The 7,143-nt window shown below is 44.0% G+C and overlaps 1 long non-coding RNA gene across 1 annotated transcript; it reads left to right on the top strand.

The window, feature by feature from the left end:
- The first annotated feature begins 3,568 nt into the window (after nucleotides 1-3,568).
- LOC111768352 (uncharacterized) lies at nucleotides 3,569-5,640 on the top strand. Its single transcript, XR_011427303.1, has 2 exons — nucleotides 3,569-4,382; nucleotides 4,990-5,640. It is a non-coding gene; the product is annotated as an uncharacterized lncRNA (long non-coding RNA).
- Nucleotides 5,641-7,143: the final 1,503 nt, after the last annotated feature.

Here is a 7,143-nt window from a genome sequence, read left to right as displayed (position 1 = left end):
TGGAGCTGCTGCTGTGATCTTGCTACTAACCCAGTAATAAAACCCGTCAAGATGGCAGAGTAGAGCGATGGGAAGAACCTGGATCCCGGAGGACATTTTGAGCCTCTGAGTATGCTCAATGGCATCCAACCTCTGGACCTCCAGGTCTGTGAAGGAACAATTTTCTGAATTGCTTAGAGTTTTCTGTTACTTGCAGCCCAAAACATCCTAAATGCTATGTGAGTATCCTAGGACTCAGGAGTTAAGTGAATTGCTTACGTCACCCAGCTATTACATGGAAGAGATCAGACTGAGACCCATATTTCCCTACTCCTCATTCAACTTTCTGCTTTCCTCTATCCCAAAGGGACAATTTTACCATCATTAAATTGAATGTTTACATCTCTTTCTTCCTCAGGATAGTTAATAAAACAACGGCCAGTAATGACCCCCGTCCTGTAGCAGACAGAGCTTTCACACCCTCACTGAAAGGATGAGGCCCACGCTGGATGGATGCTGAGGTCCTGGCTGTCTCCCAGATTTCATGTCTCTCTGGTTTCACTCCCTCTGCCATCTTTGCTGAAATGTCTGCCCTGCACCTTTTCTCAGCCCAAGCATCATATATTCTAATTTCCAATTGCTCTAACCTGTGCAGAATTGGCCCACCTTTGTTTGGACATCACTGTAGCATCTACATGCTTTTATCTTATTGCCAAGATGCCTTATTGCACGATGATTTTACTCATCTGTTGTATCAGGATGCTTTCATCTGCAAGAACAGTGACTAAAATAACTATGGAATTTGTTTTCCTACTTAATGAAAAGTCCCATGGTTGGCCATTCCAGGGCTAGTTCAGCCATTCTGTCCTGCCTCAAGGCCCCTGGCCTTTCCTTCCTTGTGTGTGCCTTACCATGCTTTGTATATTGGCCATGTTGCTTCTCATTATTTAAAAATTGCTGCCATTGCCCCAAACACCAAGTCATCACACAGTGAGGTCCAGAAACAGGACAATAAAGGGGAAAAAAATCCTTACCCCTTTTTTTCCCCACACATCCTTAATTATTCTTTATTCTTTTTTTTTCAGTTTTATTGAGAAATAATTGACATACATCACTGTACATGTTTAAGGCATACAATATGATGATCTGATTTACATTATAGTGAAATGATGACCACAGTTGTTCAGCTAACATCCATCATCTCATATAGACACAATAAAAAGAAAACTCACATCTTTCTCTCTCTTATTTTTCAGAAAAGACAATCTCTCCTCAAACTACCCAATAATTTGCCCAAAGCCGCAGAGCTGGTAATATGGTGGAGCAGGGACTTCAATGTGGACAGTCAGATTCTAGACTGTCCAACAGAAACATAATGCAAGCCACATATGCCATTTTAATGTTATGGTAGCTACGTTTACAAAGCAAAAAGAAGCAGGGGAAATTAATGTTTTATTTAACCCAATGGATACAAAAGATAATTTCAACACATCATCAATATAAAATTACTGAGATATTTTGTATTTTTTATACTAAGTCTTTGAAGTCTGATGTGTCTTTTATACTTATAGTACATCTCAATTCAATCACTATATTTTCATTGGGAAGACGATTTGTATTTCTAGTTCATGAAATTTACATTGAAAACATAGATACACGTCCCTAAGCTGTTCCGAATAAACTTAAAGTTTCCCAGTAACTGAATCAAGTAGAAGTTTTTACATTGACATTTAAATTGAAGTTAAATAAAATTGCAAATTCAGTTCCTCGGTCACACTAGGCACATTTAAAACACTCAGAAGCCACGTGTGCTAGTGGCTACCGTATTGGATAGCATAGTTCTGGAAGCTGCACACTTAAGCTCCTTTTTTGTCGATTCCCTGTACCCAAGTTCACAGTTACGTGTTGGCAGGTGTGCATCTGTATTTAGGTGGTGCACAATCTCTACAACTGGAAGACTGGGGACCGGCTTCGTCGTTGTTGCCCTGTTTCCGATTAGCTCAGTTTGATTGTGGGTGACCTCAGGTGAGTCGTTCTACTCCTCTGGGCCTCTGCCTCCTCATTTGTCAATGAGGGAGTGTGATCTCAGTCATCTTTTCTAGCTCTCGAATGATGTATGATTTCTCTCTTCTAAAAGAAGGAGGAAGGAGGACATTATTAAAGCTGTGGGCACCAGGGCGCACACACACATTCTTTTCAATGAAATAGGTGAAACTGGTGTTGCCAGTCTCTGGCAGCTGCTGCAGTGCAGTGGGCAAGCAGGACTCGCACAGCGCTGTCTTCTCTCATCTAGTACTGAGGGACGGGGTAATTGTATCTTTCTCCAGAATACCGGGGATAAAGAAACACTGAAGCATTGCCTGGGCTCCAAATTCCAGGAAATATTGTGAGTTTTTTCCTTTATATACCTCCCCTTTTAAGGAAGAAAATCCTGTACGTGATGGAAAGCCCTGCGTTGGTTTCTGCAGTGGTTCTGAGTCGCTGGTTTCCTGGAGCGGGCTGTGTTCTTTTATGTGTGAAAGAAAGGGCCTTTGGCTCCTTTAGACTCCCCACTGTTTATTATGTGTGCTCCTGGCTTGTTAGTCAGGATGGGGCTTTTCATTTATTGGATAGCATAAAACCTTTGTTATATTTTAGCTACAGAGCTACAAAAGGATGGCGAGGGGATTCAAGTCGAACTGGAGAGTAACTATGGAGGCTTGAGGCCCTGCAAGCCACATGGTAATTGGGTTTGACCAGAACTTGCCTTCCAAATGGAGGATGTGGAGCTGTCAGTGGGATAAAACTTTAGCTCTCTGTGGGAAGGTCCCAGTTCCCAAAAACAATTCCCCCAGACTGGTGACCTTTTACTATTAGAGGTTCATTTCTTTGGGTTTTGTAAGGTGGACATAGTGAAAATAGCCTCCTCATGTGCAAATGAGAGATTCTAGTCTTAAGTATGAATTTTGGAGAAGAGGATAATAAGAAACTGAATGGAAGAAGAAGGCAGGAGGGGGTGGGGGAACCGAAAGGACGCTAAGGGAAGATGCTAAAGGCTGTCCGTCGTTTTGTAGTAAGCTAACACCTTACCGGAGTTTACACAGACCAGGAAATAGGTAAAAAATCTGCCACCAATTTATGCTCTGCTTAAAGGAAAGATAGACTTAAAGGAAGCAGAATTGTGGGGTTTAGTTTCCTCATTTCTGTAACCAGAGTGGGGATTGGGAGGAAGGTGATACCTCATTTGTTCATTCATCTCTTCATCCCTTAATTGCGGTAGATAGCTTTCAGAGACGCACACCATCAGTTCCTGCTAATGGGTTCTGCGTCCAATTCCAGTGAGTGGGGAACGGGGTGTTCCCTACACCAACAAGCAATTCTCCGACGCCAGCTGGTTGTCCTACAGTTCAACTCAGTTCTGACACTATCCGCTGGAGACAGCCTCAGATTCCACAGGTTAAGGGTTCGGTCCCACAGGACTGCCCTCCGCTTCAGATGCCAATCGTAAGTCCAGGTTGTCGCCTGTGCTTCCTATGGACCAGGCCAGCTACAGATTGGAGGCTCCCATGACTCCCTCCTTGGGTTCGATTAATTTGCTGGAGTGACTCACAGAACCCAGGAAACTTATTTGCTCACTAAATTACTAGTTAATTACAAAGGACATTAAAGGAAACGAATCAACAGCCAGACACATAGGGGGAGGTCCTGACCAAAGGAGCGTCTGTCCTCACGGAGCTTGGGGCCCAGCAGGGTGGCACGTGGAAGGTTTCTGGTTCACCCCCAGAAGCTCTCAGAACCCCATGCTTTTGGGTTTTTATGGAGGACTCATTACGCAGGCGTGATTGATTAAATCATTGGCCATTGGTGATTGATTCCATCGCCAGCCCCTCTCCCTTCCCTGGAGGTCTGGGGATGGGACTAAAGTTCCAATCCTCTAATCACTTGGTTGGCTCCACTGGCAACCGGCCCTCATCCTTAGGTGAGGTCCAAAAGTCACCTCGTTAACATAACAAAATACACCTTTATTGCTGTCATCACTTAGGAAATTCTGAAGGTTTTAGGAGCTGTGTGCCAGGAATGGGGACAAAGACCAAATATATATTTCTTATTATAAATCGCAATATCACAGCTGCCTTCCCCGTACATGCATGCCTCTCCTTCCATCAAGAGCTAGGGTTTTTTTACCTCTGCACTTGACGCTGGGCTGGCCTATGACTCGCTTTGACCAAGGGAATGTGGTGGAAGTGACGTTATGCCAGTTTCAGGCCTACCCTTTAGGAGGCTGCGCCGTGCTATGCAGTAGCTCGGGATGGACTGCTGGATGACAAGAGCCACAGGGAGAAGGAGAGGTCTTGTGGAGGGGCCTGAGGTGTCAGATTCTTTCTGGAACCTTCCCATCCAGCCCAGCCTCAATCGGAATGCAGGTGAGTGAGTGACCCCAGCCAATGCCACACGCACCCAGTATTCGAACCAACGAAACACTGGGCCACCTGCAGCAGAGCGCGCGAACTTAACCACTCGGCCACGGGGCCAGCCCCTCCTTAAAATTTTTTGTTTTCTAATTATTTGTGACAGTGCATACAAATAAAATAGATTTTTATATATTGACCTTATATTCTATGACTTTATATTCTGTGACTGTCACCTATTAGTTTTAGTAATTTTTTTAAAGATTCTTTAGGATTTTCTATATACATGATCATATTGTCCACGAATAAAGATGATTTTACTTCTTCCTGTCCAATATGTATGCCTTCTATTTATTTTTCTTGCTTTATTGAGCTTGCAATGACCTCTGGGACAATGGTGAAGGGAAGTGGTAAGAGTGAGCAGCCTTACCTTGTTCCTGCTCTTAGGGGAAAGCACTCTTTCTTTCACCATTAAATACCATGTAAGCTTTAGGGTTTTCATAGAAGCCCTTTATCGGGTTGAGAAAGTTGCCTTCTATTCCTAATTTGCTGAAAGTTTTTGTCAAAGAGTTTTTCTTCATCAATGAGATGACTGCATATTTCCTCTCCATCATGCTGTTAGTGGGGTGAAGTACAATGTGGTCAGCAGCCTCTCAGCTGGTCCCAGTGATGCCCTTCTCCTGGTATCCGTGCCTGTGCGCAATCCCTCTTCTTGAGAAGGGCCGCAGTGACTCATCATAATGAATACAATACAGCAGAGGTCGTGGTATGTCACTTCTGAGGACAGGCTATGAAAAGACGGTGACTTCCATCTTGGGTGACCTCCCTCATTCACTTGCTCTGAGGAAAGCCAGCTGCCCTGTTGTGAGCAGCCCTGTGGAGAGATCCACATGGTGTGGAACAGAGGGAAGCCTTTGGCCGATAGCCAGAAAAGAACTGAGGGCTTCAGTCCGACAGCCCAAAAGGAACGGAATCTTGTCAATAACCTCATGAGTGATCTTGGAAGCAGAGCCTCCCTCAGTCAAGTCCTCAGGTGAGATCACCACCCTGGCTGACCCCTTGACAGCAAGCCCCAGGAGAGACCCTGTGCCAGAGAACCCAGTTAGACTGCGCCTGGATTCCTCACCCACAGAAACAGCAAGACAAGAAATGTTCATCGCTTCAGAAAGCTAAATTTTAGGGGCGATTTCTTTATGCAGCAAGTGATAACTAATATCCACATTGATTGCTTTTTGAATGTGAAATAAATATTGCATTCTTGAAATAAACCTCACCTGGCTATGATATGTTATCCTTTAAAACCTTGTTGAATGCGATTTACTAGTATTTTGTTCAGGATTTTTGTGTCTCAGTTCATAAGGGATGTTGGTGTGTACTTCTTTTGCAATGTCTTTGCCCGGTTTTGATATTAGAGCTCTGCTAGCCTCATAAAATGAAATCCCTCCTCCTCTATTTTTCAAGAGTTTATATAAGATTCATATTATTTCCTCCTTATGTTTTTGATAGAATTCACCAGTGAGCCTGGAGTATTCTTGTAACAAGCTTTTTTTTTTTCTTTATTATAAATTCAATTGTCTTATAGATATAAAACTATTCAGATTTTGCTTCTTCTTGGGTCACGTTTTACCCTTCTCCAGCTTTAAAGATTGAAAGAAAAAATTATGTGGTGATTAAAAAAGAAAGGTAATCATAGCATAACAAGAATTCCTAAAGCTGCTTAGCATAACAGTTGGGTGGAAATGCATTTGTAGAGAAGAGTTCAAGGGACCAAGACGGTGGGGAAAGACAGCACGGGTGAGAGAGTCATGTCGGAGCAGAAGAGTGAAAGGGTTTTAGCAGTTTCAGGAAGGTAGAGAGCAGAGAGCAGGAGACTTTCACGAGTTGCTGTGGCCTAAATTAGACTCCCTGATATCTTTGAGAGAAACATGCATTAAGATTAAAATACTTGTCTGCACCAAGCTTCCTTGAGTGTGACGCCCCCTTGGGACATCACTGTGGATGCTTGGGACACAGCAGAGGGGGCATGCTCACAGCTTTGTAAGCATATCTATTCCACTGCTTTAACTTCACTGAACTTCATTACAATAACTCACATGTTGTGTTCCCATTGCTTTGTAACAAATTGCTCCAAAACAGCATACAACAACCATTTCTTATTACACTCATGGGTTCTTTGGGTCAGAATTTGAGCAGGACGAGGTAAAGACAGTTGTCTCTGCTCCATGCTGTCTTCAAGTCTCAGCTCTCTCCAGCCTGCCTTTTTCTCTACCTGCTGTGTTTTCCAGGCCCACTCGTCGGAAAGCCTTTTAGTTTCCTTAACACGCTCTGCATTTTCTCTTACTGAGGTCCTTCCTCCACACACGCCCTTCCCAGTCCAAAATGCTCTTCTCACACCACCTTGCCTGACTAGTTCCCACTCTCACTTGGGGGCTGCTTAGATGCCGTCTCCTTTGGAAGTCCTCCCTGACCCCCTGTGCATGGTTTACGTGCTCTTCCTCCAGGCTCTCATAATTCCCTGTTCTCCATCATGAAGCTCATCACTCATTACTTACTTCCTGACTCAATCGTCCGACTCCTCAGCTGGAGTGCTCGCTCCATGAAGCCAGAGATGGCCTCTGTGCTGGTGAAGTACCATCCCACCAGCTGGCACAGGGCTCACTATTTATTTGTCAAATGCATTAATGGACAGTGTGGGTGTTATTATTTCCATTCTGCAGAGGTGAAAACAGGGTGGAAGAGAGTAAGAGCCAGCCCAAGTCGTGGTCAGTTCATGACA

This window comes from Equus caballus, chromosome 16 (assembly GCF_041296265.1).
Source record: "Equus caballus isolate H_3958 breed thoroughbred chromosome 16, TB-T2T, whole genome shotgun sequence".
In the NCBI taxonomy this organism is placed as follows: domain Eukaryota; kingdom Metazoa; phylum Chordata; class Mammalia; order Perissodactyla; family Equidae; genus Equus; species Equus caballus.
This window is presented reverse-complemented; position numbering and strand designations above follow the sequence as displayed.